Source organism: Pan paniscus, chromosome 17 (assembly GCF_029289425.2).
Source record: "Pan paniscus chromosome 17, NHGRI_mPanPan1-v2.0_pri, whole genome shotgun sequence".
Classification (NCBI taxonomy): Eukaryota; Metazoa; Chordata; class Mammalia; order Primates; family Hominidae; genus Pan; species Pan paniscus.
In genome coordinates this window covers 44,027,862-44,040,037 of record NC_073266.2, presented here as the reverse complement: position 1 = coordinate 44,040,037, position 12,176 = coordinate 44,027,862, and the positions used below count along the sequence as shown (strand labels likewise).

The 12,176-nt window shown below is 40.4% G+C and overlaps 1 protein-coding gene and 1 pseudogene across 1 annotated transcript in view; one reads left to right on the top strand and one right to left on the bottom strand.

Annotated features, from left to right (window-relative positions):
• Positions 1–12,176, top strand: part of KCTD1 (potassium channel tetramerization domain containing 1) — a 203,108-nt gene that overhangs the window by 47,243 nt on the left and 143,689 nt on the right. The gene's annotated exons all lie outside the window — the stretch shown is intronic.
• LOC100970657 (anamorsin-like) lies at positions 8,920–11,366 on the bottom strand (annotated as a pseudogene).

Sequence of the window (12,176 nt, the reverse complement as noted above, 5' to 3'; positions counted from 1 at the left end):
TTCTCCCTCCCTCCCTTCCCTCCCTCCCTCCCTCCTTCCTTCCTTCCTTCCTTCATTCCTTCCTTCCTTCCTTTCTTCCTTTCTTTCTCTCTCTCTCTCTTTCTTAGAGCCTCACTCTGTTTCCCAGGCTAGAGTGCATTGGCGCTGTCATAGCTCACTGTAACCTTAAATTTATGGGCTCAAGCAATCCTCCTGCATCACCCTCCCAAGTAGCTAGGACTACAGGCATGTGCCATCACACCCAGCTAATTTTTTTATTTTTATTTTTGTAGAGATGGGGTCTCACACGGTTACCCAGGCTGGTCTTGAACTCCTGGGCTCAAGCAATCTACCTGCCTTGGCCTCCCAAAGTGTTGGGATTACAGGCATGAGCCACCATGCCTGGCCAAAGATAGTCTTTTCAACAAATGGGACTTAAAATTGTTTATTCATAAGGAAAAATTTAAACTTTGAGCTATACCTCACACTATATACAGAAAGTAACTCAACTGGAATCTGCTGACAAGGAAAAAAGAAAAAAAAAGTAACTCAAAGTGGACTTACAAGATAGATAGGGACAGACACCATAGATGTACCCACATCTTAGATTTATTCTCATAACATCATGAGATAATGCCTTATTCTCTTGGCTTCTCTAAATAAATTTTTGAATGAAGCATTTTTTAATGACTTGTTAAATGTTCAGTATTTCAGTTAAGATATTCATGAAATGGGTATGTATAGTGCAAATATCCCCATTTTGCAGATCACAAACCAAAATCAGTAAGTTGACACACTTTATGTGTTTTATGGCAGAAATTTAGATCACTTTTGGCAAAAGCATTTTCGAAGTTTGTCACTGGAGCCGGTGGAATTTAAATGAACTATCCCAAATGAAATACAATTGACTTTATCGTTGTAAAAGTTATGTTCTAGGCTCTTTCTGGAATTTGAAGGCTGTAGTTTCAGTCACCTAGAAAACAGAAAATCCTACTGGTGGTTAGATGGGCAGACATGTTAACAGTCTTAGCATTGGAGTCAATCTGAACTACCCGCTTTTAGAGCTCAAAGGCAGGGTTTCCACATTCTGAGAAACAGTCTTCATGAGGGGGAAATCAGTTATTTAAAAAGTAAATTGTATCCAGGATTTTAAAGAGCAAAGAACTTTACAGCAAGTCATCTCCGTCCTTTGAGCTGTTATTGAGACACCACTTTTAGACATGGTGGTCCATCACCCGGTAATATGGTCCCATTAACCTCCCAGGGCTGAACTTGGTGCTTAAGCAAGAAATCTTTTGCTTCATTCCCAGCGTGGCAGTGGACAGTGAGGCAGGAGCCGAATTCATTTTAATATCACAGCCCATTAGGGAGAATTAGGCCATGATGCATTTATGCTAGGCACTTGAGATGTTTACTATTTTCATTAAAATGTTTTCTTCTTAAATATTTAATGCTAAGGGATTTTCATATAAATGTATCATATAAAGTGCAGTGGCTGACATGGCAGGACTTGTTCATTGCATTATATTAGATGTTGGTACTACCTTAACATTTTATCCTATAAATCCAGAGAGTTTTATCCTATAAATCCAGAGATTTATCCTATAAATCCAGGACACAAGAGTTACAACCCCAATTTTGACATCGTCCTCTGCAGCCTTGGGCAAGTGCCTCTAATCTCTTGTCTTTGTTTCAATATCTATAAAACAAGCATCATAATTTACTGAGCCCCACCAGAATGCGATGAACTATAACTAATTAGTATTTACAGTCTGATCTGATGAAAGGCATTAAATGTTATTGTTGTTGTATTATTTCATAAATGATTGCTAAGTTTGACATCAGAAGCAATTGGCTTGTTCCAGAAGAGCTTTCTGATGAAATCAGAACTTGCAGAAAAGACGCAGCTCGCTTCTTGCCGATGGATTTCCTTCTTCAAAATAATCAAATATACTGTGTTCAATATAAAGTGGGTAAAGCATCACTGTGCACAATAAGACTTAGGAGGTGATTAATTATACATTCAGAAATTTGGGGACTGACACATAAAATACAACAAAGAATAATGAGGGGGCAGCGGGCTCGGGGGTGACAGTGCAGAGGGTGGGAGCAGCCCACCGACCCTGCCCCATATGGACTGCTGTGCTCCCCCAGGCTCCTTCTGGGAATGCTACAGTGAGCAGAAGGATGGCTTTCGTGCCTTTCTTCAGGTTCTTTCTGTCACAAACATCATTTTGCACTAAGAACTGACGCTTGAGCCATGTCCAACTGGCACATAACAAATGAAGCTCTAGGTGAATCGGTTGAACTAAAGAACTGAAAAACCACAGGTCACAAGATCCTACCTAGTTGCCAATTAGCCTGTGGTTAGAACAATTTTCTCAGCCATCTCCACTCTCACTTGGAAATAGAAAATTAGTGAAGCAGGTAAGACAAGAGATCAAACAGTGTCTTTTAATCACTTTTAAGGAAGCTGACAATAGTAACATTAAAAGTAAGCAATGCATTCAAAGGATTATTTTAAACATTTAAAATTTAAAAAGCTAACAGGTAAACTTTTAAAATTTATTTAAAAGAGTAGTGGTGAATGTAGTTGAAAACTAAATCAAACAATTGAGAAACTTTAAGAATTTGAGACCAGGTGCAGTGGCTCACACCTGTAATCCCAGCACTTTGGGAGGCTGAGGTGGGAAGATTGCTTGAGGTCAGGAGTTTGAAACCAGTCTGGGCAACATAGTGAGACCCCAACTGTACAAACAAATTTTTAAAAATTAGCCAGGTATGGTGGTGCACACCTGTAGTCCCAGCTACTTGGGAGGCTAAGGCAGGAGGATCACTTGAGTCTGGGAGTTTGAGGCTGCAGTGAACCAAGATCACACCACTGCACTCCAGCCTGGATGACAGAGTAAGACCCTGTCTCAAAAAGTAAATGAATTTAAAAAATAAAAGAATTCAAAAACTTCAAGGAGTAACGTGACTGTTCAATACGGGAAATTACCAATCAATGAAAATATGACACTGCATGGGCTTAAAAGCCACACATGAGAAGGAAAAAGAGGTATAAACACATCCTCCAATGTGTGATCAGTGACTGAAATTTGGGTGAGTGAGGACATATTATGGAAGGAAAGACCTAGGCATTATAAGAAACTATATTTATTGTTTGGAAGAAAGAGAATAAAAGAGAAAGAATTACATATGCTTAACATCCTAGAATTTATTTTTTCATTCGTGCAAAAGATATTTTTGGTGCACATCATAGGATAGGTTGTCCTTGCCCTCAGCTAGCTCAGCCAAAAGGAGAAATGGCTGTGTGAACAAGTATCTATATGTTACATGCTATAATAGAGGTGTGAGGTTTGTCAAAAAGGTGTCTAGCCAGGCACGTAGCTCATGCCTGTAATCCCAATTACTCGGAAGGCTGAGGCAGGAGTATCACTTGAGGCCAAAGTTACCAGCCTTGGCAACACAGCAAGATCCCATCTCTAAAAAAATTATTTTAAATTAGCCTGGCTTGGTGGCTTGCACCTATCGTCTCAGCTACTGAGGAGGCTGAAGTCAGAGGATTGCTTGAGCCCAGGAGTCAGAGGTGACAGTGAGCTATGATTGTGCCACTGCACTCTAGCCTGGGCAACAGAGCAAGACCCTATCTCATAAAAAAATAAAAAAGAAAGAAAGCAGCTAGATCTGCCCAGGTAGGGACAAGAAAATTTCCAGTTAAGATTATATTTGATCTGGGTCTTGATAGAAAGATGAGTTTAGGAGTTTACTAAGCTGAAAAAAAAAATAGGCATTTTAAGGTGAAGGAATAGCACATGCAAAAGCACTGTGTCCTTGATCTAATTCCATAGTGAATGCTGTCTCCCACAGCTTAGTGGCTTAAAGCAGCAACCAGTCCTTATGTTACGTGAGTCTATGTGTCACCTAAGCCATTATGCTGACCTGAGTCTGACTTGGCTGATCTTGAATGGTCTGGCTTACAGAGCTGAGGTCGGCCAGCAGGTCAGCCAAGGGCTGGATGGTCAGAACTGGCCTTGACTGGGATGATGTGCAGCACTGCACTTGGCCTCTCATCATCTAGCAGGCTAGGCCAGGCTTATTCTAATGACAGAGACAGGTTCAAGAGATCGCTGAAGCACACACGGCCTCTTTAGGCTCTCACTCAGAACTAGCATGTAGTTATTTCACACACATTCCATTGCCCCAGCAAGTCGTGAAGCCAGCCAGATTCAAAGAGTGGGGTAGTGGACCCATCTCTTGATGGAAGGAGCTACAAAGTGTAAACCAAAACTAAAATTCTAAGGCCCCCCAACTGTCTGAATGAACCTCTCCTCTTGGCCAAGGGCATTCCGAAGTTAACCTAAAAAACTGGTTCAGCCATGATGGGAAGGGGCAGTCAGACATGCCTCATCATACCCGCCTCCCTTTTGAAATTCAGGAAAAGCCAACTGGCATTAACATCAACACAGGCCTTAAGAAACATTTACAAACTAATCTCTCTGAAGCCTGCTACCTGAAGACTTAATCTACATGATAAAACCTTGGTCTCCACAACCCCTTATCTTAACCCAGACATTTCTTTCTATTGATAATAACTATTTCAACCAATTGCCAATCAGAACATTTTTAAATCTACCTATGACCTGATATCTCCTGCTTTGAGCTGTCCCACCCTTCCAGATTGAACCAATGTAAGTCTTACATGTATTGACTGATGTCTCCCTAAAATGTAAAAAGCAAGCCATGCCCCAACCACCTTGGGCACATGTTGTCAGGACTTCTTGAGGCTGTGCCGCAGGCATGTCCTTAACCTCAGCAAAATAAGCTTTCTAAATTGATTGAGACCTGTCTCAGATACTTTTGGGTTCACAAAAGTCACATTGCAAAGAGAAGGGTAAACAATTTTTGTAATCGACCTACCTCAGTTACTAAGATGTTATATATATAGATAGATAGATAGATATAGATATAGATATAGATATAGATATATGGTGTATTTAGGGGGGTTGGAGGGGGGACAGGATATAGGTATGGCTTGAGCAAAAAGTTCAAGTAGAGAAAGAGAGACAGACAGAAGCTACAGCTATAACAGTGGTCTAGGGCCAGGTCGTGAATGAAACTTGGAAGCCACATGTAGGAGTTGGAAATTTTTTCTGGAGGTAATTGGAAAACCATTGAAGGTTTGATGGGATTACATATTTATTTCAGAAAAGATATAATGAAAAATTTTCTGAAGGGAAGAGATTGGAATTCTAAAAAAACACACAGTTAAGAAGCTACAGTACCATAGTAATTCAGGTGAGAAGCTATAAGGACTTGTGTAAGGGAGGAATGGCAAAGGAAAAAGGGTGATACATTTGGGGAAAAATTAGGGCAAAATTGCCAGGTCGAATGTGTGGTTGTAACTAATTTGTTGTCTCTCTTCTTTTTTCATAATAAGACCCTCGATTGTAGACAGCCCATGTTGACTCAAAATAAAGACCACATCTCCCAGCTTCCCTTGCAGCTAAGTGAGACCATATGAGTACATCCTGATCAATGAAACGGAACAGATGTGTCATGTGGTGATTTCCTGAACCTTTACTAAAAGACGGCTGAGGCATGCCCTTTGTCTGTTTCTTTTTCCTTCTCTACCCTATTGCCTGGAACACAGTAATCCATTTTTGGGACAGGAGGATAAAGGCTATACTCTGAGGATGGCAGGGTAGTGAGCTAGAAGGAACCTGGGTTCCTAAAGAGGTAATAAAGTCACCAAGTCAGCCCTGGACTGCAGGCCTACTTCCTGAGTTTCTTTATTTTTTTTTAACTTTTATTTTAGGTTCAGGGATATATGTGAAGGTTTGTTACATAGATAAACTCGTTTCACAGGGATTAATTGTACAGATTATTTCATCACCCAGGTATTAAACCCAGTATCCAAGAGTTATCTTTTCTGCTCCTCTCCCTCCTCCCACCCTTCACCCTCAAGTAGACCCCTGTGTCTGTTGTTCCTTTCTTTGTTTTCATGAGTTCTCATCATTTAGCTCCCACTTGTAAGTGAGAACATGCAGTATTTGGTTTTCTGTTCCTGTGTTAGTTTGCTAAGGATAATAGCCTCCAGCTCCATTTATGTTCCTGCAAGACATGATCTCATTTTTTATGGCTGCATAGTATTCCATGGTATATATGTACCACATTTTCTTTATAGACATTTAGGTTGATTCCATATCCTGCTATTGTGAATAGTCCTGCAGTAAACTTTTGTGTGCATGTGTCTTTATGGTAAAATGATTTATATTCCTCTGGGTATATACCCAGTAATGGGATTGCTGGGTCAAATGGTAGTTCTGCTTTTAGCTCTTTGAGAAGTTGCCATACTGCTTTCCACAATGGTTGAACTAATTTAAACTCTCACCAGTATGTAAGTGTTTCCTTTTCTCCACAACCTTGTCAGAATCTGTTATTTTTTTGATTTTTTAATAATAGCCATTCTGACTGTGTGAGATGGTATTTCATTGTGGTTTTGATTTGCATTTCTCTAATGATCAGTGGTATGGAGCTTCTTTTCATATACTTGTTGGCCACATGTATGTCTTCTTTTGGAAAGTGTCTGTTCATGTCCTTTGCCCACTTTTTAATGGGGTTGTTTGTTTGTTTCCTGTAAATTTGTTTAAGTTCCTTATAGATGCTAGATATTAGACCTTTGTCAGATGCATAGTTCGCAAATATTTTCTCCCATTCTGTAGGTTGTCTGCTTACTCTGCTGATAGCTTTTTTTTTTCTGTGTGCAGAAGCTCTTAAGTTTAATTAGATCCCATTTGTCAATTTTTGCTTTTGTTGTGATTACTTTTGACGTCTTTTTCAAATGCCTTTTCCAATGTATGGGCTGGTATTGCCCAGGTTTTCTCCTAGGGTTTTTATAGTGTGGGGTTCTATTTATTTATTTATTTATTTATTTTCTTTTTTTGAGACACAGTCTCACTCTGTCATTCAGCCTGGAGTGCAGTGGCACAATCTCGGCCCACTGCACCCTCTGCCTCCCAGGTTCAAGTGATCCTCCTGCCTCAGCCTGTCAAATAGCTGGGATAACAGGAGCGTGCCACCACATCTGGCTAATTTTTGTATTTTTAGTTGAGGCGGGGTTTCATCATATATTGGCCAGGCTGGTCTTGAACTCCTGGCCTCAGGTGATCCACCCACCTCGGCCTCCCAAAGTGCTGGAATTACAGGCATGAGCCATAGTACCTGGCTTACATTTTAGTCTTTTTTTTTTTTTTTTTAAACAGGGTCTCACTCCAGTTGCCCAGGCTGGAGTGCAGTGGGGCAATCTTGGTTCACTGCAGCCTCGACCTCTTAGGCTGAGGTGATTCTCCCACCTCAGCCTCCCAAGTACGTGGGACTAGAGGCGTGCACCACCACGACTGGCTAGTTTTTTTTGTATTTCTAGTACAGACAAGGTTTCACCATGTTGCCCAGGCTGATCTCAAACTCCTGGACTCAAGCAATCCACCTGCCTCAGCCTCCCAAAATGCTGGGATTACAGGTGTGAGCCACCGGGCCTGGCCTACATTTAAGTCTTTAATCTATCTTGAGTTGATTTTTGTATATGCTATACGGAAGGGGGTCAGCTTCAATCTTCTGCATATGGCTAGCCAGTTATCCCACACCATTTATTGAATAGGCATCTCTTCCCCATTGCATGTTTTTGTCAGCCTTGTCAAAGATCAGATGGTTGTAGATGTGTGGCCTTATTTCTGGGCTCTCCCTTCTGTTCCATTGGTCTATGTGCCTGTTTTTGTACCACGACTATGCTGTTTTGGTTACTGTTGCTTTGTAGTATCAAATGAAAGAGAAATAAACTACTATTCTCATATTTAGGCCCTTTGTTCTTTAGGATATTTGTTATTCGCAGGTGAGCATATGCTGAACTGATACAACTGTGGAAGGAGAACTTAAGTTTATGTGGATCATGATGTTATTAACCCAGGAGGAAGAACAGATCTCTAAGGGGAATTTATGAGATCTATCATGTAGCTGATAAGTTCCTGATGCCTGTGGAAGAAACAGATAAAGATCTTTACCTCTGGAGAGAGGAATTGTGTGATGAGACTCTGGAAGAGGGACCTGGATGACTTAATCTGATACTAAAAACACTTTTGAATCTTTGATATTTTATACCATTTGCTTGTTATGCCTAAGCATAAATAATTAAATACTTTCAAAAAATGAAAGAGGAGAGAACAATTCCCAACTTATTCTATGAAGTCAGCATTACCCTGATAACAAAATCAGATAAAGCCATCACAAGACAGGAAAACTATACCCACATTTCTTATAAATATAGATGTAAAAATTTTCAACAGAATACAAATGGAATCCAGCAACATATGAAACCATGATCAAATGAGATTTATCCCAAGAAGGCACGGTTGGTTTAACATGAAAATCAATCATGTCTTATACCACAGTAATAGAATAAAGGACAAAAATCTCAATTGACACAGAAAAATCAGTTGGCAAAATTCAACACCCTTTCATGATAAAAACACTAAATAACTTCCTCAACCCAATAAAGACATTTATGAAAACCCCACAACTAACATCATACTTAATTGTGAAAGACTAGACATTTCCCCTAAAGTCAGTAACACAAGAAGAATGTCTGTTCTCATCACTTCCATTCATCATGGAAGTGTACCTGGAGGTTCTGGTAAGGGCAATTAGGCAAGAAATTGAAATAAAGGCATAAATATGAGAAAGGAAGAAGTAAAACTATCCTCAGGTGACATAAATTTTTAATATATAAAATACTAAGAAATCCACCAAAAATGATAAAAACAAACAAGTTCTGCAAGGTTACATGATACAAGATCAATACTAAAAATCAATTGTATACACTAATAATGAACAATACAATAATAAAATTAAGTAAACATTTCCATTTATAATTGCAGCAAAAAATCTAGGAATAAAGTTAACAAAGGAAATGCAAGATTTGTAAACTGAAAACTACAAATTATGTTGAAGAAAATTAAAGACCTAAAGAATTGGAAAGGCATACTATGTTCATGGATTGGAAGACATAGTATTGTTAAGATGGCAGTGCTCCCCAAATTGATCTGCAGATTCAATGCAGTCTCCATCAAAATCACGGCTGTGTTTGTTGCATCACATCTTGAAAAGGAAGAACAAAGTTGGAATACTCACACTTTCCTCAATTTCAGAACTTAATAAATGCTCCAGTAATCATAAGGATAGATATATAGATATGATGCTGACATAAGGATAGTCATATAGATTAATGGAATAGAACTGAGAGTCCAGAAGTATGCCTTTACATTTATGGTCAATTGAATTTCTTTCTTTCTTTCTTTTTTTTTTTTTTTTTACCAATGAACACTTTTATTTACTGGCAAAATATAAAAATCCAGGTCTCTTAAATCCACACAATCTCTCCAAATATTTGGCAAGATAGATCCCAAGTCCGTACGGGTGGGTAACAAGAACAAAGGGGTCTCTGCTCAGAGAGACTTATTGTTGTTCAGAGTTCTGCCCTGCTTCCCTCTAAATGCTCATCAACCTGGGCTCTTCTAAAGTGGGCAGACAGGCCCTATTCTAAGTGTAGGACTAGCCCCATTTGTGTGTGACACTAAGTTCCTCCAATGGTCCAAACTGAGCATGGATGACTATCCAACATCACACACAAATGCACATCCCCTCTCTTTATAAGACATGCAGAATCTCAAGATATCTCAAGATATGCAGCAAGTTTAATACCTGAAGGTTAACATAAATGACAACAGGACACAGATGCAATGCTACAGTAAAATGTGGTTGGGGATGGAAGGGGGCAGAGGGACACTGGGTATCATCACAGCAACCAGTGAGTGAGTCCTCTGGTGCCCTGAGGAGGTTGCGAGACACTTGACTCGTGTCACAAAGAATGGAGTAAACTATCAACTCTGAAAGACAAGCAGGTGGCAGCATTGCTGAGATGAGACTCAGGGCAGGGGTCTGCAGCTCTGTTAGAGTGTTAATGCTCAAGGATGCCTGGGCTCAAGAGTGTTCTGGTCAGCATTTTAACATCAGAAGAGGGGCTTCTTCAGGACACACTCCCTTCTCTTAACATGAGGTGAAGAAACCCATCCCATGCTGAGTAACCGGGCCCCATAATACCTTGGTCTTTTGATACACAGCAGCACTACACACCACTGCGCCCCCCCCAGCCAGCTTCACTCTGTCTGCTAAGCACCCACTCTGCAAATAGATCTCAGAGTGAACAAATCCAGAGGAGGTGGGAGGAGACACCGTGGTGGGATTTGAGGGACAGGAGTTGGCTGGAGGAGCAGATGGGTCCCATGTCAGGCCCTTCCTAGGCATCGTGAAGATTGCTATTGCTCAGAAGTGCCTTTTCCCCAGGTTTGAAGGCTGGCATCCCAAGGTAGGGGCAGCTGGCACAGCGGAAGGCATCACCCAGGTAGCAGTTTCCACAAGCCGACTTGGGCTGGGAGCTCATCTGTTCCCTTGACTTCTCTTTTTCCAGTTCTGTGGCAAGGCCACAGGTGCAGTTCTTACAGGCCTTCCTCTTTTTCCCTTCCCCACAAGAAGCAGCCTGCAGGGAAGCCGGATCTGGCTTCTTCAAATCTTCTGGATCCAGCAGCTCATCTGAGTCAATGAGATCCATGCTGTCGTCCTCCATATCGTTGGCTGAGAGGGTCCACAGCTTGGCAGCAGCAGGGTCCACAGCAGGCTTCACTGAAGGAGAAGACTTCTTGGTGATGGAAAACTTAAGCTGACTAGAAGAATCCACTTCAAAGTTTTGTTTTTTGCCTGTGATCTGAACAAACAGCAGGCTGTCACTTTCATGACCAAGGTGTTCTCGAACAGACTGTATTTCCTCAGGGGTTAGGGGCTCCCGTTGCAGCTCTTTCACTTCCACAAGACCAGAAAGAGTCAGGGCTGAACACAGCTTAGATGCTGTCTTCACTTTGCTATTGTTATCTACAGCTGTCTCTACTGGCTCTTTCAGAAAAAGACATCCACCAGGCTGAAGGATCTGGGTGATTTCAGCCAAAATCTCAGCACTGTGCAGAGTGGTACTTCCCGGGACTAAACCCGACAAAATAATGTCAAAGCTGGATTCTTTGTGGGCAGACTGAAACAGCTGGTTCATGTTTTCCACAGACCCATGGCCCTCATTGCCAGTTAACCTTGAAGCTCATCCACCAGACCTTTCAGAGCCTCCACTGGGGATGACTTATCCCAGACCACTGCCACAAACTGGCCAGCAGAGATCCCAAAATCTGCCATTCTTGCAATGCAGTACTGACGGACCTAAAAACTGCTAGCCAAAAGAGAATCAAGACTGCCACCTGGGCTCGCTCCCGGCTTCTCCCCCGGTCAATTGAATTTCTAAAAGAGCACCAAACAATTCAATGGAGAAGGAATAGTCTTTTCAACAACTTTTGCTGGAACAACTGGATATCTACATGCAAAAGAATGTGACAAAAATGAAATAAAAGTCATCATACATTATACCATTTATAAAATTATCACATACAAAAAAAGATCATAACTAATTCTAAGAGCTAAGATAGTAAAACTCTTAGAAGAAAACATTGAAATAAATCTTTGTGATCTTGGATTTGTCAATAGTATCTTAGAGGTGATACCAAAAACACAAGTAACAAAAGAAAAAATAGACAATTTGGACTTTATCAAAATTAAAACCATTCTTGCTACAAAAGACATCAGGAAGAAAGTCCAAAAGACAACCCACAGAATAGGAAAAAATGTTTATAAATCATAATCTGATAAAAGATTTGCATTGCGAATACATAAAGAACCCTCACAACTCAACAATAAAAAACAAATAAACCTATTTAAAATAGGCAAAGAATTTAAAGAGAGATTTCTCCAAAGAATATATACGAATGGCCAATAAGCGCATAAAAAGATGCTCAATCTTATTAGTCATTAGGGAAATGCAAATCAAAACTACAATGAGATACTCACACCCACTTAGGATAGCTATATAATTTAAAACACAGACAATAACAAGTGTTGGTTAGGATGTGGAGAAATAGGAATTCTCAAACACAGCTGATGGGAATGTAAACTTGTGAAGCTGCTTTGGAAACAATTTTGAAGTCCCTCAAAAAAGTTAAAGATAGTACTACCATATGGCCCCACATTTGTACTCCTAGAAAATCAAAAAC